Below are 21,356 nucleotides of genomic sequence, written 5' to 3' on the forward strand. Positions count from 1 at the left end.
AGGTGGTACCTCATTGTGGTTTTTATTTGTACTTCTGTAATAATTAGCGATGTTGAGCATCTTTTCATGTGCCTGTTGACCATCTGTATGTCTTCTCTGGAGAAATGTCTACTTAGATTTTCTGGCCAACTTTTGATTGGGTTGTTTGTTTTTTTTGATATCGAGTAGTATGAGCTGTTTGTATATTTTGAAAATCAATCCCTTGTCGGTCGCATCGTTTGCATAAGCCTCACATTCTTTACTATTAAACTCTCTGGGGTTTTTTCCTATTGTTGCCTTAAGTCCTAGGTTTCTGTGAGTCTGCTGTTTTCTGAGATACCCCTAGCTATCATAATCCTGTCTAAAATCAGGGGCCATTGGCATCCAATTAGCAGCCACTGGGAAGCAGAATCTGAGGGAAGATAAGGAGTTGTTTTCATAGGTTTATTGAAAGACAAGATGCTTAGGGGTGCAGAGCTTAGAAAATCTTTTCAGGTGATGATGCAAGTTAAAGCGTTGGCAGCAATATAGTACGTGCCTTTCCCTTGTTGAGGGTCCCTTTTTATTTTGAAAGAGCTAGAGTTTTGTTGTTACGTAGAAGTGCTTACAACTCCACTATCCTAATAGCTTAATTCCCTTAAAAAGAACATGAATCAGGTATTCGGCTTTTTCATTCATTCATTCAAAGTCCACTCAACCTTTTATTCACTCATTTATTTGACTGACTATTCATCAGTCATCTGTTAGGTACCAGGCGACACACTCAGCCTCGAGATCAGACAGACGTGGTTTGTCTCGTTTCTCTGCACTTACAGAGTGTGCGGGGGAGGGTTTAGACAAATGAATCCGGGGCAGGAGGGTTGTGGTAGAGGATGCTCAGAGTGCCATGGGTGTCTAAACAAGGGGCGTGAGATCCAGCCTGGGGTGGGTGGGGATTCTAGCCCACCCCTCCGGCTTTATGAGATCCTGGATGTACAGAGCCTGGTTCCTTTCCCACCACATCCCAGCCTTCTCCCATCTCGGGAGCCCTGCTGTCTCTGGTCTCTGAGCCCCTGGTTGTAGTGTTTGGCTAAGAACAGCAGAGAGCAGCTTGAGATCACATCTCACGGAAGTGGGGTCGACCTGCTGGAGGCACTGAAACAAGGAAGGAAAACTGCCTCCTGGCGGAGGGACCAAGGAAGCCACGCATAGTCAACACTCCAGGACAGCCCTTCTTCGGCCTCTGCCAGCAGGAAGTCCTGGTTTTGGGCCTCCTGACCTCAGAGGAGCTGGCTGGGTCTGTGTCATCTGAAAAGGACGGTTGGCATTTGTTGTCAGACCCGACACGCTGGGCGCAGCAGGAGGAATGCCATCTCTTTCATCTCCTGCAAGCCATTCTTTGGTTAAGAGCCATGGGCTGGCCATCAGAACGGAAGAAACCCCTTTGTGGTTGTTTAAAATGAGCAAAAGAGACAGTCGCTCCCCACAGGGATAACCCAAGGTCCCAAGCAGATACCTTTTCACCAGCAAATGAACGGACCTGATTCTAGCTCATGGCTGGGGTGGGAGGGGGCTCTGTTGATGAGGTAAAGTGACCTGGCTTCTCACCTTCCCAACCCCATCACACATCCCTGTTCTCAGCTTCTTTCTCTTGGGCAAAAGAGTAAATTGCAAATATTTGTCCCCCAAGCAGTGCTAAGGGATGGTATTAATTTCTCATTCTCTCCTCTTCTCCAAATCACCTAGCTGGTATCTCGATGTAAGCAAGTTTGTCTGCACTTGTACCCCAAGGAAAGGTGAGATAAAGGGAATATGTTTGCTCACAAAATAGGGCTTTCAACGAAGTAGTGTTTTTCAGCGTGGTCCAAGACCAGCTGCATCAGAAATTCCTTATAAAAATGGGGATTACACTGTGTGGCAGTGTCTACCGAAATTAAACACATACCCACCCTGTAGCCCATCAATCCCACTCCTAAGTACAGACAAGAGAATGGAGTGTGTATGTCTAACAAAAGAATGGATAAGAACATTTGAGCAGTGCTGTTCAAAAGAGCCCCAAACTGAGATCAACCCAGATGCGCATCAACAGGAGAACAGAGGAATAAATTGTGGCTTATCCATATTCAACAATAAAATTCAATGAACTACTGATACAGACTCATAAACATGATGTTGAACAGGATAACCTAGACACAAAAGAGGGAGTCCTATGTGGTTCCCTTTATAGGAAGTTCAAGCACAGGCGAATCTGAGTTGACAGAAGTTAGAATAATGGTTACCTTCTGCGGAGGTGGGTAAGGGCATCTGGGGTGTTGAAACTGTCCTATATCTTGATCTGAATAGTGATTATACAGGTATATACCTATGTATAGGTAGATAGATTGATCGATCAATCAATCAATCGATCGGTAGATAGATACCTATACGGAATTTACCTATGGTATACTACGGTCATGTACATACCGTACATTCATAGGTATATACATATGAATTGAGCCCTATGCTTAGGATTTACAAACTTTACTATATGTTTCACACACACACACACACGTCCAGCCTCATTCCAGACTGACCAAATCAGAATCTCTCAGTGTGGGCACATGGGAATCTGCATTTTGCATCCCTGGTGGTGTGAATGCCCATTGAAGGTTGACTGCCAGTGATGTGGGCTGTATAGATGGTCCACAGATGGTGATTTGTCCCCCAGAGCACACCACACTCCATTTCCCTTCTGGCTTGGAACACTACAAGACTTCTGCCCTCACTAGGGAATAAGGTTGGCATGAGATTTCTCCCTTCTTAAGGTCAGGTACTAGGATCCTGTGATCAAGATTGTCACAGTCTCTGCCCCAGACAGAAGCCACACTCTCAGGGAAATACAGACCAGCAACTCTTCTCTGCTTTTTTTAAAAATTAAAAATTAAAACCAGCTGTTTTCATCCTTCTACATCTTTTTTTTTATAAATTTATTTATTTATTTATGGCTGTGTTGGGTCTTCGTTTCTGTGCAAGGGCTTTCTCCAGTTGTGGCAAGTGGGGGGCCACTCTTCATCGCGGTGCGCGGGCCTCTCACTATCACGGCCTCTCTTGTTGCGGAGCACAGGCTCCAGACGCGCAGGCTCGGTAGTTGTGGCTCACGGGCCCAGTTGCTCCACGGCATGTGGGGTCCTCCCAGACCAGGGCTCGAACCCGTGTCTTCTGCATTAGCAGGCAGATTCTCAACCACTGCACCACCAGAGAAGCCCCATCCTTCTACTTCTTAGTGGGCACATATGTATTTTAAACTCATAATCAGTCTGTGTATGATTTTTGATTCTGTCCTCTTCTCTCCATGTGTCATAATCCCCACGTTCATCATTATTAACAAAAACAGGCAGGTGACATTCGCCAAGTGTCTAGAATGTGTAAGGCTATTTTGCTTATGTGATGTCGTTGGATCCCTAAAACAAACCTAGGAGCACACCCGAGGCTTGAAAGGATCCAGCAACTTCCTAAAAGTACACAGCAAATAGGTGGTGCAGCTGGGATTTGACTCTGATCTGTCCAACTCCACAGAAAAATTGCTGTTGCTTTGGTGGGAAGAGTCTACTAAGGATTCCTGTCTTGTTTTAGTTTGTTTTAACTTTCAGCCATAAGAATTTATCCTTGTCATTAAAAGTTATAAGCAAACGTCATCTTAATATCTGCATATTATCCAACAAGTGGACGATTAGAGCATAATATATGTAATCATTCCACTAATATTTGTTGGATAAGATCATCAAGAAGACATGACCACCAGCTGACCCGTGAGCTGGACCCAGGCACTTGGAGGCTGTCCCCCACCACTGCCCCTTCCTCTTGTCCTTGGAATGCGTGTTCCACTTGCCTTCCCCACTCCCAAAAGTGCTCTAAGGGTACAGCCTTGAAATAGAAATGTGGAGTTGAGGCTATCCTAACTGGGTATGTGACTGACTCCAGTTAAGTCATCTTTGTAAACTTGTAAGATTCTGGCTGGCGGGTGCAGAAATCTACTGGTCTTGTAGCTGCCCAAGACAAGCCTGGTAAGTAAGTTATCTCGCTTATCAAGCCTGACACCTACCAATCTGAGTGGTCTGCTTTGTTCTTGGGTCTTTCCCTGCCCTCCACATTTGGGGCTGGTTTCAGATTTCCATTTTTTGCCAGACCAAATGCCTTGATCAACATGTTTTCACATCAGTCATTGCATTGAGGATTGTTGCCTTTGGATAGATTATTAAAAATGAATAACTAGAACAAAGGCTATGCACACTTTTAAGACACGGGAGCTATTTTGCCAAACTACTCTCGGACAACATTCTACTAATTTGTGTTCCTCTCCACAGTGAGCAAGGGCCTGTGTTATTCTGTTCTTGCCAACTTTGGGTATCATAACTCAGCCTAACTCCAAAACCAACTTGGCCAATATGGCACTACAATTCAACTGGCATCAGTGAAGCTGATCATTTTTAATCTATTTATTATTTTTGTTTTTCCAGATATGAATTTCTTAGTCTTGGGAGTGTCAGTGTGAGCTCTTGTTACATATATTAAGAAGCTGTTTTATATTTTGCCATATTCCGTATGTTTAGAAGCAGTTCACAGGTTCTATCCACACTCAAGGGAATGAGTCACACAAGCACACGAAAGCCAGATCATGGGGCTTCCTTAAGAGTGTGTCTGCCCAGGTGGTCATACGGGTGTTCATTCAATTATTTTTAAAATTGTATATATATAGATACAATTGTGTATATATATGTGTACGTGTGTGTACATATATATTATACATAAGATATATATATAAATATGTATATACGATTTTTTCACAATTAAAAATTTTTTTTAACTCTGAAGCAGCTTTTTTTAAATAAGTTAGTTTGGATCTGAGTGTGTCCAGGTACAGTCAGGCAAAAAGCATCTCACTGCTTAGGTGGCTGTGTCTGAATGAGCTCTTTATTTTCACATATGATTTCCACTGAATGTTGACATTCACTAGGAACATATCTGGGTTTTGGATATGCACCAAGTTTTTGCTAAACTCCCGTATTAATTCTAAGAATTTTTATTTCTATTTTCTTAGATTTTCTAGGTACACGATGGTGACATGTAGGAACTATGCCATTTTTTGTTTCCTTCTTCCCTGAGGCCGTAACCCTGATTTATATCTCCTGAAGCAAGTTCCTTAAAACTTTAACCTTCTGAGTCAGATAAATCTCAGACGGTTTGCTCCTGCCTTGGAGAAGCTGCCTAACCTCTCTGTACCTCACTTTTTCTTATTTATAAGAATCTTCTTCATAGGACTATTGTGAAGATTCATAATGCTTACTTGTAGCACAGCATCTGTCTCAAAGCTTGATACATGTTAGACAAAGTGTGATTATTATTATATTTTAACAGGAACGTTAAAATGACAGGGAGGGGACACCCAGGTTGTTAATCCCAAGCTTGGTGGTGGAGCGGACATATATTGACATAGGGCAGATGTTATTTCTCCAGGGACTGGGCGAGGTGCTTTCCAAGCATCTCCTTAATTGACCAACAGCCTCAGGTAAAACGACCATCCCAGCGGCTTGTAACTCCCTTGAAAGGAAGTGGGACTCAAAACCAACGCACTTTGCAGCAAAGCCTGTGCTCATCTCCACTGGGCGATCCAGCAGGGGGTGGGGCGGGGGAGCAAATGCCCATTCAGCCCAGAGGCTCCCAGCCCTGGCTGCACACTAGGAATATCTAAGGATCTCTAACAACACATCAATGCCTGAGCCCCGCCTCAGACCTACTGGATTGAACTTTCCAAGGGTAGCTCTGACACCGGCATCTTTTCAAGGCTCGGCAGGTGACGGTAACGGCCAGGTCTGAAAACCACTGATGGCCCCAGTACAGCATCTATAACATTGACCTTTCAGGCAGTAATCATGGAAGCCTGGCCCCAAATTCCAGGTGCACTTAAGTGCATCCTCCCCCTCTTTGCTGTGAATTAATTCATCCACTGATGCCTGTTACGATTAATTTTAGGTGTCAACTTGGCTGGACCACAGTGCCCAGGTATTTGGTCAAACATCATTCTGGATGTTTCCGTGAAGGTGTTTTTTTGCGTGAGACTAACATTTAAATCACTGGACTTCGAGTAAAGCATTACCCTCTATAACATGGGTGGACCTTAAGAAAAAAAAGACTGACCTCCTCTGAGCAACAGGGAATTCTGCAGCAGACTGCCTTTGGACTTAGACTGCAAATCTGCCCGGGTCTCCAGCCTGCCCTGTGGATGTGGACTTACACCTCCCTGAATTACATGAGTCAGGTCCTGCTGTAGACACACACATCCTAATGGCTCTGTTTTACTGGAGAACACTGATACACCGCCATAACGAAAACTGGCCTCCTGTTCAACACAATCATAAATAAAGCATCCCACTCCCACTCTTCTTTGGAAAACCATGACTAGAGAATGAGTGTTATGGAAGCACAGGATTTTCAGTCTAAGGGAGAGTAATACAGATTGCTTGGTCCAACCGAAATAGAGGCACAGAGATGGAAATAGCCCTGGGGTGGTTTTGTCCCTCAAGAGACATTTAGGATTGTCTGAAGACATTTTTGGTGGTCTCAGTGGGGTGGGAGTGAGGGACTGGAGATGGGGGTGCAAGGTTGCTATTGGCATCAAGTGAGCAGAGGCGCAGGCATGCTGCTAAACGTCCTACAATGCACAGGATGATCCAGCCTGAAATACAAGAGCGCCAAGGCTGAGAAACCCTGGGTCAGAATGGCGAAACGCTTAGTCATTAAGGAAATTAACTTTTCACCCTGCAGAAGGAGGAGGATTGCACTCAAATCAGGAAGGAGCCCTAATCTGATTGACAGACTGGAAAAACAGGCTGGGGGAATTATCACTGAAAAGCCTACAGCACATCGGGGAAATTCTGAAAAGGCCAGTTCTACCTGGGAGGTAGGAGGGAGAGGCCAGCCAGTGGGAACTTCCCGGGCATGATGTGTGGCTTGAATTATGTTCCTAAGTGGCCATGAACTCAGAAGGTCTCATTCGGGGAGTTCTGACACGGGGTCTTAGCGCGAGACTAGAGGTGGTGAGTAGCTGTCTTGTGTTCTGGGACTGTTGCTGTTCTAAGTATTAGAAGCATCTGATAAACTTTCTGGGGGGGGCTCAGTCGGGAGAGCTAGGATGCCAGACTTCTGGTCTTCTCTCTGCCAAGAATGATCTTTTGTACCGACTCTAAGATGCGCATGACTTCATATTTTAACTTCTCGGAACTTGGAATACATCCAGGTGGCAGCAGTTGTGTGTGGTGCTCAACACAACGCCACATGCAGTCACCCCTCAGTAAGGGCTTATTGAAGAGTTCATGAATAAGCGGAAAAGGCGAATGAGGTAGTAACAAATAAATGGCATTTCGGTTCCCTCATCTATAAAATGGGGACGTTAAAACATTGAAGGTAGTTGTGTGAATCCAGTAACATGGATGACACAGTAACATCATTGAAAAAGGTTAAGTGTCCATTAAAAACTCCAGATGTTCTACTCTCTTGTGTGTGTTACATCCCAGAGGATGTTTCCAGGATGACACTAAAAAACAAAGAAAAACAGAAAAGTAGGGCTGCATTGAGATGAATGTATATTAACCTCAGGGAAAGAAACACGCATGTGACTGAAGGCATAGAAGCATGGTTAGGGGCATGTGAAGATCCAGTTAAGCATTTTAATTTACGGCCAGTTCCCCACAAGGCAAGTGCCACGTGGCTACCTTTAATCAAACACATGAATCCCCTGAGTATATGAATAGAGGAGGACACAGAAGAGAGGGTGAGAGCCGCTCTGCTCCATCAGACAGCGTTGGTGGAGCTGGGTCAACCCTGGGCACCCAATCCTAAAACAGACCCAGAGAAATTACAGGGACCAGTCAGTAGAGGGACTTCTGATCCTGTTCACTTATTCATTTCTTCATTAACTCATTCAGCAGATAGCTATGAGTTCTATATTTCCTGTGGCTGCGGTAACAAATTACCATGAACTCAGTGGCTTAAACACCAACTTATTTTTTTTTAATTTATTTATTTTAATTTATTTATTTTTGGCTGTGTTGGGTCTTTGTTGCTGCGTGCGGGTTTTTCTCTAGTTGCGGTGAGCAGGGGCTACTCTTTGTTGTGGCACGTGGGCTTCTCATTGCAGTGGCTTCTCTTGTTGAGGAGCACGGGCTCTAGGCATACGGGCTTCACTAGTTGTGGCTCATGGGCTCTAGAGCGCAGGCTCAGTAGTTGCGGCACACGGGCTTAGTTGCTCCGCGGCATGTGGGATCTTCCTGGACCAGGGCTCGAACCCGTGTCCCCTGCATTGGCAGGCAGATTCTTAACCACTGTGCCACCAGGGAAGCTCAACACTAACTTATTATCTTACAGTTCTGGAGGTCAGAAGTCGGACACCGGTGTCTTGGGGCTAAAATCAGGGTGTCGGCAGGGCTGCGCGCCTTTCTGGAGGCTCTAGGGGAGAATCCATTCCTTGCTTTTTACAGCATCTTGAGGCTGCCTGCACTCCTTGGCTCATGGCCCCTTCCTCATCTTCAAAGCCAGCAATGGTGGGTCGAGTCCATCTCATGTCACATCTCTCTGACTCTCTTCTGCTTCCCTTTTCCACTTTTAAGGACCTTTGTGATTACATTGGGACCACCCAGATAACCCAAGATATTATTCTTCTTATTTTAAGGTCAGTTTATTAGCAACCTTAATTCAATCTGCAACCTTAAATCCCTTGCGCCATGTGACCTAACATAGTCACAGATTCCGGGGATTCACAAGTGGATATCACTGGTGGGGAGAGAATTATGGTGCGTCCCACAAGTTGCTAGGCTGGGTTTGGTACTCTGCTAAGTAAAACTGGGATAAATCAGAGGTGTTCTCTTTTTTCATAGGCAGTGTACATCCTAGAGAGGAAGACAGGTATAAAAAAAGTAGTAATACATACCAGTAGCAATAAGTGATAAAGAAAACATAGTGTGGCCCAGGGATGGAGAATTATGAGCATAGTGCCACAGTTTCCACTGGCATGTCATGGAAAGCTTCTCTGAAAAGGTAACATCTGAAGACCTGAGGGTTGAGGAGGAAGCTCCAATCTGGGGCCAAGTTCCAGGCAGAGGGGAAAGCAGATGCAAAAGCCCTGAGGCATGTTCCAGGAACTGGGAGAAGCCAGTGGTGCCGCTGGAGCAAGGCAGAAATGGGAAGAGGAAGAGGAAGATGAGGGTGATGACAGTGGCAGGGGTCGCATCATTGCAACATTGTAGATGTTTGGGTTTAATTCTAAGGAAAATGGGAAACCACGGGAGGCTTTTAGGAAGAGTAACAGCATGCTCTGATTGATATTTACAATGATCAATCTTATTGTTAAGTGCAACTGGATTGCAGGGGAGTAAGGGTGAGGCACAGAGAGCTGCTGGGGAGATATTGCAGAGATGGGGGCCAGAGGTGGCGATGGCCAGCGGAGAGCGGAGTGATGAAAACGGGCAGCTGTGGGGTCCGTTTTCGCAGTAGAGCCCGTAGGATAGATCAGGTGTCAGGTGAGAGTGATAACAAGGGATCAAGGAGGGTTAGACTTTTGGCCTGAGCCACTGTGGGTCTGTATGCACCACTGACTGTGATTGATGGTGAGGCTGGAAGGAGAATGGGTCTGGGGTGAGAAAAACTAATGACTTCTTTTTTGGCCACAAGGCCTCCTTAAAGGAAGGGTCTAGTTAGCTGGGTGAAGAGGTCCTTTGGGTCAGGGGTTCATAGCGCTCTCTTCAAACGCTTGAATGCCTGTTGTGGGGATTAGAGGTTGCCTTGATTCTCTATGCCCAACGGTCTGCAATTGTGGATGGAAACTAACAAGTCAGTGTATAACGAGAATCAGTGGCAAGGCGGTTCTGCATTTAGATTTTATATTTATTTATTATTTTTGGCTGTGTCAGGTCTTAGTTGCAGCATGCGGGATCTTTCATTGCGGCACATAGGATTCTCTCTAGTTGTGGCACAAGGGCTTAGTTGCTCCCAGGCATGTGGGATCTTAGTTCCCCGACCAGGGAACCTGCGTCCCCTGAATTGGAAGGTGGAATCTTGTTTTTTTTTTTTTTTTTTTTTTTTTTTACTTTTGGCTGCATTGGGTCTTCGTTGCTGTGTGCGGGCTTTATCTAGTTGCAGCGCGCAGGGGCTAATCTTCTTGTGGTGTGCGGGCTTCTCATTGCAGTGGCTTCTCTTGTTGTGGAGCACAGGCTCTAGGAGCAAGGCCTTCAGTAGTTGTGGCACACGGGCTCAGTAGTTGTGGCTCGAGGGCTCTAGAGCGCAGGCTCAGTAGTTGTGGTGCACGGGCTTAGTTGCTCCACAGCATGTGGGATCTTCCCGGACCAGGACTCAAACCCGTGTCCCCTGCATTGGCAGGCAGAATCTTAACCACTGGGCCACCAGGGAGGTCTGGAAGGTGGATTCTTAACCGCTGGATCACCAGGGAAGTCCATGCATTTAGATTTTAGAATCAGTCCACAGATTCTTTCAGACCACATGTGGAATGTTTTGTTCCATTCCGAGGGCTTCTCTGATGAGAGGCAACCTGAAAAGCTGAAACTCACTCAGAGGAGCTGAAATCCATTCAGTGATCTGATAAATTTGATCACGTCAAAATGGAGGATGTCTTTTGAATGAAAGGACATGCAGGGCAAATTCATGGATGACAGATCGGAAGAAAGTATTTGTAATGTCTGAAACTGACATGGGATTAAATCTAGGATGCAGAAGGACTTCTGAAAATCACCAAGAAGTCAATGGAGCTAGGGCAAAGGATATTAACCGGCAAATCGCAAATGCAGAAATGGGAAGCCTGAGCAAGTCTTTGGAGAGATTCCAGTGACACTGATTCCCAGAGGCTCGCCCATGAAACCAACATGCCTTTTAGATGGGCTGCATCCAGAGAGCTGGTGATTCACTCACCAAGTGGAGGCTCTCGTGCGTGAAGCACGGCTCTAGGTGTTTGCAGTACAGTTGTCCCGGCTCTTGTGGCAATGACGTTTCAGCAGGTGATGCCCCATGTTGGTGGGGGTGCAGGCCTGGGGACCAACCCCACTGGAGGTGGGGATGTGGCTGGGGGAAACTTCTGGTGCAAACTTTCTCAAATTAAGTACACTCATTATCTAGGACAAACTCAGGCAGGTCAGTGAGAGGACACGTATGAGAACCCTGGCTGCTGTGCTGACAGAGCTGAAGGCCATCTGGGTCTCCATCCCTTGGGTAATGCTTTATATACGTCATTAATTTCCCATCAGTCCAGGGAAACTGGTACTATTTTCCCCGTTTTACAGATGAATGGACTGAAGGTTGTGAGATTAAGTAACCTGGTCAAGGTCATACTGAGGTTCAAATTCCAATTGTGTCAGACCCCTAAATCAGTATATTTGTCCACTAGACCACCCCCTTCATGACAAGAAATAAGAGGTGGAACTGAAAATCCTTCTTTCCCATCACTATTGCTGTTCCTTCCATCTTGTATTCTTTCCTTCTTCCTTTCTAGATAAAAGCTAGAGAAAACATAGGCATTGTAGAAAAAGAGGTCTGCTGGAAGTTAGGGTGAAGGAGTCACTTTGACCTCCTAGAATTCTGACTTCAGTTAAGATTCTTACCCAACCTCCTACGATGTTTCAAGTAACAAAAATTCTTAAAAGAAAAATAACGACTAACATATAGTAAGCCCACGTGCCAGGCTCTGTTCTAAGGACTTTACGCGTCTGTGTCAGTGCATCCTCATGGCAACCCCGTGAAGCAGGTAGGATGTTTATCGTCTCCGCTTTACAAAACCAGAGAGGTTCAGTAACTTGCCCAAGGTCACACAGCTGGGCTATAAACACAGGCTGCCTGAATCTGGGCGCCACACTTCTAGCCACCTGAACTTTGTCTGGGAGGCTGTGCAGTGACCCGGGGCTGCTAGCCTGGTTTGGCTCCCTGATAACTGCATTTTGGATGGATCATTCAACCATTCTTGGCCTCAGTTTTCTCATTATAAAATGTGAGTAAAAATAACATTCCTCTCCTAAGGTTGTTGTGAGGCATAACATCTGCAAAATAATCAATAAGTTAGTCATTAAAGTTTCATAATCATTGAATTGTACATCTATTCCCTCTAGGGATCAGCGCTAAATGCCCCAGAACACGAGGGACCTCTCATATGAGGGACCTCTTGCCCTCAAGCAGGAGTGGGTGAACCTGGGATGCTATGATTGGTGCATGGGCCCTTTGGGGTGGCCAGAGGAGCCCCGAGGGAGTGGATGCTGGGGGGTGACTGCATTTTAAGAGAAAAGAACAGGAGGGTGGATTGAGATCTAGGCCCCCGGCAAGAGGACAAAGTGAGCTCAGTCGATTGATGTGTGCCTGGGAATCCATCCAGGAACCTCACAGGCAAAGCAAACATGAGGATCTGGATGCTTGGATTGCAGGAAGGAAAGGCACAGGGGAGACCCCTAGGCTATGTTACTGGACAGATCTGAGTTCCAACCTCACCTCATCTCTGTCCTCGCCATGTGACCCTGGCAGATTGCTCAAGTTCCCTTTGCTCAGATGGGGATCTCAGTGGTGCCCTGCAGGCTGGCTGGGGACTCGGTGAGATGAGCTCAGGTGAGTAGCTGGATCTCCCCTCCCTCTGTGAACCCAGGGATGCAGGGGTCTGTGTCCAGTTGGGCTTGGACCATATCTTCCCCTATGACCACACACAATGAAACCGACTTCCTTGCCTCAGTTTCCTTATTTCTTCTTTCCAAAAACAGGAAGGAAAACTGATGATGTCACTTGGCAAAGTCTCCCACATGGGTTTCAGTCTATGCTGTTATTTTTTATAATAAAGCCACACTCTTTTTTAACTTGATTCCTAGAAGATCAAAATGAATTTTTAAATGAAATGTCAAAATTTGAAATCGAAAGAAAATAACGCCAGATAAAAGAGGGGAAGGCTCTAAAATTTCATTTCTTTGTTTCTCTGTGTTCCTGCCTTGCCCCACCACCGAAAGAAAAAAAAAAAAAAAAACAGGAAAAAGAGTGATTGTGAAACATCGTGGGAGGACAGTTGGACTGGTGGATTGGGACGGGGAGACGTCTTTAATGAAAGATTGTCAGACACAAACCAGATGGGCTGATGAGGCGATCTCCCCTGCCCGTCCTCCCTGGGGCTCCCGTTTCCCATCGATAGCTGCACTCAGTATACCCAAGGCTGCATTAACCTGGTGTGATGCCACGTTGGGCAAAACTGCAATTGGAGCTACTGTTTTTTTACGTTTCGAAGGTTCCAAGTTCTGCTGTGACCCATACAGTTTGTGTAGGGGACATGACAGGGACCACCTCTCCTGGATGTTTCAAGACACGGAGGGTGGCACTCCCCTCTGTCATTCCCCCTGGATGCGATATTGTTTCTCATTTGCTGTCTTCTCAGGGTGTGAAAGTTCTAGGCCTGCCAGTTGGCCTTTCTTATGTAATAACTGTCACTTTACAGGTCAAGAAACCAACGTGAGATTTTGTCCAGTGGTTCGGTGTATCTCTCCTAAAAATATTCAGGGCCAAGGAAATTGCCATGGGGGGGGTCTGTTAATTCACTGCACCCACCGTGCAGCATACCTGGGCCAGAACTATATTGACTATATGATTGTTTTTTTTGAATTTTTTTTTTGAATTTTTGAATTTTTGAAGTTTTTTCTTAGTAGTTATCCATTTTATACATATTAGTGTATACATGTCAATCCCACTCTCCCAATTCATCCCACCACCACCACCCCGGCCACTTTCCCCCCTTGGTGTCCGTACGTTTGTTCTCTACATCTGTGTCTCAATTTCTGCCCTGAAAACCGGTTCATCTGTACTATTTTTCTAGGTTCCACATATATGTGTTAATACACGATATTTGTTTTTCTCTTTCTGACTCACTTCACTGTGTGACAGTCTCTAGATCCATCCACGTCTCTACAAATGACTCAATTTTGTTCCTTTTTATGGCTGAGTAATATTCCATTGTATGTATGTACCACATCTTCTTTATCCATTGGTCTGTCGATGGGCATTTAGGTTGCTTCCATGTCCTGGCTATTGTAAATAGTGACTACATGATTCTTGTATGGCCTTTGCCAATGGCGGGGAGGGGGTTGGCATGGTGATGCTCTGGGTCCTTGGATATCGGCGTCAACCATGACCCCGTATCAAACAGCCCTTGAAATGTCTATTGTTATTTCCCCTCAGGGTATGGTTACTTGACTAAATGGCCACAGACTCTTTGGAGGATTAAATGAGTATATCTACCTGCTGTTCTACCTTAAGGCAAGGGGACCTGCTGTTTGTACCCCTGTATCAGACAGTCATCGGCGGGTCTGCGGTTGGTGGCCAACAAACAGGGTGCTCCTGCTGTCTGAGGAAAGTTCTTCAGAGAAGGGAGCAGTGGGCTTCCCTGGTGGCGCAGTGGTTAAGAATCTGCCTGCCAATGCAGGGGACACGGGTTCGAGCCCTGGTCTGGGAAGATCCCACATGCCGCGGAGCAACTAAGCCCGTGAGCCACAACTACTGAGCCTGCGCGTCTGGAGCCTGTGCTCCGCAACAAGAGAGGCCGCGACAGAGAGAGGCCCGCGCACCGCGATGAAGAGTGGCCCCCGCTCGCCGCAACTGGAGAAAGCCCTCGCACAGAAACGAAGACCCAACACAGCCAAAAATAAAAATAAATTAATTAAAGAAACGTTTAAAAAAAAAAATACTTTAAAAAAAAAAAAAAAAAAAAGAAGGGAGCAGTGGTGGGATTTTATCAGCAACACTGACAGCAGCTGGGGGATGGGCGCACAGGCTAATGAAGGGGCTACAGGTGGGACGTCAATGCATCCGGCACAGCCAGCTGCTGGGAGTGAGGGGTAGATGGGGTGGTTAGAGGACTCAGGAAAACAAAGGACGCTTGAAAAGCACTTTGTGGACTGTGAGATGCCGGCAGCATGACCCCCCCGTTTGCATATGGCGTCACGTGTTGGCGGTGGAATCCACTGGCCATGCTGGCCCAAAACTGTGAAGAAGGAAGGAAGAGTGTAGAATATCATCGTGCTATTCAGTTAAAATCTGGAATCTGACTTAGATGTGAAGAAGAGAAGGTCTGGTGGACTGGAGAAGAGATGAAGTGACCAGTGGTCCATGATCGTCATAAATAGAACAAGCTGAAAGGGGACTGGAAGGTGCCCCAGGGCTGCTGTAACAAAGCACCACAAACAACAGAAATTTATTCTCTCGCAGTTCTGGAGGCCAGAGTCTGAGATCAAGTTGTCGGCAGGGCCACGCTCCCTATGGACAGAGATCCTGGGTAGAATCCTTCCTTGCCTCTTCAGCTGCTGGTGGTGGCTATAGATCCTTGGCACCCATTGGCTTGCAGCTGCATCACTTTTATCTCCATCTCTGTTGTCACACGCCTTCTCCCTGTGTGTGTCTGTCTCTTCTCATAAGGACACCTGCCATCTTGGTTTAGGGCCACTTAATGACCTTATCTTAACCTGATTACGTACGCAAAGAATTTATTTTCAGTTAAGGTCACATTCATAGGTGACCAGGGCTTAGGACTTCAATATATCTTTCTGGGGGGGACACAATTCAACTTATAAAAGCATAAATCCTGAACTTAGTAGCTCACCATGTTGCTCCGAAAATTAAATAATAGGATGTACAAAAACATATGGTTAAAAGAAAAAAATAATGGCAGTTACTGCTCCCTACCCTGGATGGGTCACTTGCTTGTGCTGGGCTGACAGGAAATTCAGATGCGAGTCATGAGGCAGGTTCAGGGTGGAACCACTTTGAACTGGAAGATTCTGAGATATCAACATTTCCCTATGTGAAGTAGGTCAAAAGGCAAATGATATGGAAGCCATGAGCTCAAGTCTTCTGAGCCATAAAGTAAATACCATTCTGGGAGCCAGCGACACGGGATGTGTTAATAATTACTGAAATGTGAAAGCATGTCACAGTGCTGACACTGAGCTTTCTTCATTCAAACCTCCCCACCAGGACTCTGTGATACGCCTGCCCAAAGGCTGAGCTGAGTTTGTCTTTTTAGATAACTATCTTATAAAAAGGTGTATCTATTTTTAAAATAAGTTGATTTGATTATTTAGTATGGAAAAGTATTTAAAGTATTTAATTAGATAAAAGTATTTCAAATTACATATTAGCAGAGCGGATCTGAACATGTGACATCAAATGAGACTACTGAATGGTTTCCAGAGGATTGTCTGGCAAATTGTATAGGCTGCTTTGCATCACATTGGGAGGCAACTCAAAAGCTGCAAGTCACTGTAAGCACTTATTTTTAAAATAAAGTTTAATTTTCACTTTAACATATTTTCATGATTACAAAAATTTAAAAAAAATAAATAAAAGAACAGGAGAAGGAAACAAAACTAGCACATCCCTGGAAACTACTGTGAATGTTTTCCTGTATTTCCTTCCTGACTTTTTAAGGGATGGTTTATAATCGTCGGTTTATTTATCAAGCGCCTTGGCACCCACTGAGTAAAATGGATCCACCTTTGCAAACCCCAGCATCTATCCATCACAGTTGCTCCCCTGAGGATATTTTTTTTTTTTTTTTTAAAGGATTTTCTTATTTATTTATTTATTTTTGGCTGTGTTGGGTCTTCGGTTCGTGCGAGGGCTTTCTCCAGTTGCGGCAAGCGGGGGCCACTCTTCATCGCGGTGCGGGGACCGCTCTTCATCGCGGTGCGCGGGCCTTTCTCTATCGCGGCCCCTCCCGTCGCGGGGCACAGGCTCCAGACGCGCAGGCTCAGCAATTGTGGCTCACGGGCCCAGCCGCTCCGCGGCATGTGGGATCTTCCCAGACCAGGGCTCGAACCCGTGTCCCCTGCATTAGCAGGCAGATTCTCAACCACTGCGCCACCAGGGAAGCCCCCCTGAGGATATTTATAAAGGGAGGATTCTTTTCTTGGCATAGAAGAAATGGCATGTTGCTAACGATTTTTATTCAAATTATTCATACATCTGAAAACTCTACAGTCCTCTGGGCTGCCCCCCTTTCCCATCAGCCTGCATCGGCTGGGTCTCTCTTTTTCCTTTTTGGCTTCCTTGGGAGCCAAGAAAAGAGAAGGCCTGTATTTGGAAAGTTAGTCTGATTTTCAATTCTAATAAAAGCCCTGGTCGGCCTTTCACCTAATACCAGGGCTGGAAGGAGTGGGTTTGTTGATCTTTGCCTTGGTGCTTTTTTTTTACACGTGCATACCACCCAAACTTTATTTTATTCTCTTGACAAATGCAACATAATATAGATAACAAAGGTGCTAATTTCAGGGACAAGTTTGAAACAAGGAGAATGCAAATATATTACTTCATGTCAGGCAATAGTAACTGAATTATAAATAAAAGTGCCTTAAATTACTTCCCTGGGGGTTTCCTAAGGGCCAAAGCTAGATAGAAATGGCCTGTTTTACATGAGGTCACGGACACCTCGAGGCAGTCACTATTCAAGGGACAGTTGTGCACCCTAGGGTTTAGTTCTCAGAGCTGGAGTTGCCTTTGCTTCTCCTCCCAGGCAGAGGGAAGCTCGCTTTGTTCTGGGGCTGGGAGAGTTTGCGGGCTAGCAGGGTTAAGGGCTCGATCAGGGTCTTGCGGTCTGTGACCGTCACCTCCCACAGATGCATCTTCTCCCTCCTGGCCCACCGCTGTGCCACTTCGGCGTCCGCTTGTCTCTGCTCAAAAAGGTCAGTTTTGTTTCCTAACACAACAATTGCCACCTCTTTTTTGTCTTTGAACTGATCAATTTCTTTCTTCAGAAGCTCCACTCTTTGAAAGGATTCAAGGTTATTCACACCGTACACAAGAACGAAGCCATCGGCAAATGAAAAATAATGCTTCGGCAGCTCCACACCTTCCTGTAGGCCCCTGGTGTCATAAAGATGTAAGTGTTCCTTGGCTCCCCGATCTGTTTCCACTGAAACCATATACACATCTTCCATTGTTTCACAGTCCTCCATTCCAACAGCATGATTCCCATAAAGGAGCTACTCCAAAATTGCCATTTTCCCCAGATAACAAGCCACAAACCACAACCTTACAGACCTTTCCCATCTTCTCTTAGGATGTTGGAAAGCCAACAACTAATAGTCATGGTGAGAAGCAGAGGATCTGAGGGGCTGACACCCCCAACCCCCAAAGGGAGAGATCATCATCATTGGTGGTGCTTCAATGCTATAGCACACAAGGGGTCTGTCTCGAAAACCTGGGTCCATGATGCCATGAAGTCAGGGTTCCACTCCTAAGCCCTGTCTTTGAGGAGGGACTTCAGCTCCCTCCCACTCAAGCCACAAAGGTAGGACGACTTGAAATCTATTTAACCGCTGCAAAGGCCATACTGAACTGAGATTTGTCTGTGGCTAGATCAACAGCCACCGGATACTGTACATCAAGAAGCCTCTTGCTTACAATGCTTTCAGGAGACTCCAAACCAATCCATCTAAGGGTTTCTGGTGCTGGAGATCACGTTCTTCCTCTCCAGATTCTTCCAACACGAGACCCTCTAAAAGGCCAGAAAGCCAACAGGCAGCGGCTGGTTTAGGAGACCTCCCCTGTCCCCTGCTCCTATAAAATTCAGAGGGGAGTGTGGCTCTGTAGTGTTACCACATTGATGGAGAGAGAGCACCACAATGGCAGTTTAGTTTCTCTTGGATCTGGGAGCAGCCTGGTGTGGGGAAAGGTTGAGGGCAATCAGTCCAATTCCTGGCTGTGTGACCTAAGACAAGTTACTTGACTTCTCTGAGTCAGGTCACTTAGCCATAACATGGGAATGACAGTGCTGCTGTGTCGTAGGGGTAAACGAGACAACACTGAAAGCACTTGCACAGAGAGGTATTCAGAGGTCGCTTTTCTCTCTTGGGAAGTGAGCAGGAAACCTGGAAATCAGGTTACTAAATGGCATGGTGAGGTGCTGTTTCTCCTTCAGCCTCTTCACTTAGCATTAGGTACTGATGGGCTTACTCGAGGATTAATTCTGAAGAGTCAAGCAAACAAACAAATAATTACCATTAAATCCTGATCAATATCAGTTCTCCAAAATAGAAGCTGATTGCATTGATCTATTCCACTCTGCTGGCTGGGTGTCCACTCTGGGCCTGGCCCCAGGCATGGGAATGGAGCATTCTTGACTCCAGGGGGAAACGGAACTTGCCTGAAGCTGTCCCTGAAGGCTACGTTGGAAAATTTGGATTGCAGGCAAATCCTAAAACAATGAGTAGGAATCGATCAGGTGAAGAGAGCACAGGGACACCGGGAGGGGGAAGGGTAAGCTGGGATGAAGTGAGAGAGTGGCATGGACATATATACACTACCAAATGTAAAATAGATAGCTAGTGGGAAGCAGCCACATAGCACAGGGAGATCAGCTCGGTGCTTTGTGACCACCTAGAGGGGTGGGATAGGGAGTGTGGGAGGGAGACGCAAGAGGGAGGGGATATGGGGATATAGGTATATGTATAGCTCATTCACTTTGTTATAAAGCAGAAACTAACACACCATTTTAAAGCAATTGTACTCCAATAAAGATGTTAAAAAAAAAAAAAAAAGAGGGCAGGTGAAGGGAACGTCTGGCTGGGAGAGGCGGGTGCAGAGCCCGGGCAGGACTGTGAGGGCTTCGTGTGTCATCGGGGCAGGCGTGAGGGGTGAGGGGAGAGTGAGACAATTCAGGGGTGCTGCTGGCACAGTGCTGCCCCAGGACGGGCTCTCCTGAACGCTTGTCTTCCCTCCCTCCCTTCCTTCCTCCTCTCCCTCCTTCTTGCCTTATTTTCTTCCTTCTTCCTCTAAGTGGAGACAATCTAGAAACAGCTGAGAGCCATTGAAGGCTTTCGAGCAGAGAACTGACGATGCTGTTTGCCTTCAGGAAAGGTTACCCCAGAGGATACTATAGCGAATCGGACAGGAGGCTGGAGACCGGAAGCCAGGCTGATGTCCAGGTGGGACAGGACAAGAACCTGGCTTCGGAGAATGGCGGTGGGGATGCAGAGAACCCAGGTAGAGACATCCTCTGAGATGGGATCACCTGGACGTGGGGCTCCAGGAGGAGGAGGAGGATGACAGGTTAGCTAGCTCTTATCCTGCTGGAGCAGCGGGGGGTTCGATGGTGTTACTCCTCGAGACAGAGGTAGAGGAAGAGGAAGTGTCGTCTACGTGGAACGGCCTTTGCATGCCCCCCAGTTCCCCCTGCCCTGTGTCCTCGGCTGTTCTTCACTGATGGATAGTCGTCCATTCACTCACGTACTCATTCGCCACCCGCCACCCATCCTTCCTCAAAGCTCTCATTGCACATGGGTGAGGGTGCCCTGTGAGTGGCACTTACATTGTCTGGGGAAAGTTCTTAGTAAAGCACTCCTGCTAAGAACTGTTCCAAGGGACATTCCAGGTTGCTTCTGCACTAAGCATTAAGTCAGAGACTTCATGAGCTTACATGAACACTCTAGAACAGGGGCAGCAAACTATGACCCATGGGCCAAATCTGGCCCACTGCCTGTCTCTGTAAATAAAGTTTTATTTATTTATTGTAACACAGGCACACACATCTATGTACACAACTCAGGCTGCTCTCATGCTCCAGTGGCAGAGTTGAGTGGTAGCAACAGAGTGTATGGCTAACAAAGCTGAAAACCATCTGGTCCTTTAGAGAAATCATTCGTCAGCCCTGCTGTAGTGCATCCTCTCCTCTCTCTGGTGCCGTGATCGGATGTTTGATACTGATTTGGGGACCACAGTGCTGCTTTGTCTAAAAGCCCTCCATGCTTATGAATAAAGGTCAGGATTCTTAGTTCGTCATCCAACGTGTTCTTTGGAGAGGAGGAGATATTCTCTGTGTCCTTGGGTGAAACACTGATGTGAAACATTGACAGACGTCAAGAGACTTAGAGGGACTTCCCTGGTGGTGCAGTGGTTAAGAATCTGCCGCCAATGCAGGGGACATGGGTTTGAGCCCTGGTCCAGGAAGATCCCACATGCCGCAGAGCAACTAAGCCCGCGAGCCACAACTACTGAGCCCATGCACCACAGCTACTGAAGCCTGTGCGCCTAGAACCCTCAACAAGAGAAACCACCGCCACGAGAAGCCTGCGCATCGCAACAAAGAGTAGTCCTGCTCGCTGCAACTAGAGAAAGCCCGTGAGCAGCAACGAAGACACAACACAGCAAAAATAAATAAATAAATAATTTTTTAAAAAAAGAGAAACTTAGAACTGTGCATTGGGTTTATTTTGACACAGTAGCTCCTTTATTGAAGTCTATTCTAAGGGAAGAATCCAAATGATAGAGGCACTATTTGCTCCTTGACGTGGCTGCACCTGCACATCTGGCCTCATTCTTTGAAATGCATCAGCCCTCACGCACACTCCACA

At 46.3% G+C, this 21,356-nt stretch overlaps 1 pseudogene; it reads right to left on the reverse strand.

Moving 5' to 3' along the window:
• Positions 1–17,477: 17,477 nt before the first annotated feature.
• LOC103006630 (NF-kappa-B inhibitor-interacting Ras-like protein 1) lies at positions 17,478–18,054 on the reverse strand (annotated as a pseudogene).
• Positions 18,055–21,356: the final 3,302 nt, after the last annotated feature.

The sequence above is a fragment of the Balaenoptera acutorostrata genome, chromosome 5, assembly GCF_949987535.1.
Source record: "Balaenoptera acutorostrata chromosome 5, mBalAcu1.1, whole genome shotgun sequence".
In the NCBI taxonomy this organism is placed as follows: domain Eukaryota; kingdom Metazoa; phylum Chordata; class Mammalia; order Artiodactyla; family Balaenopteridae; genus Balaenoptera; species Balaenoptera acutorostrata.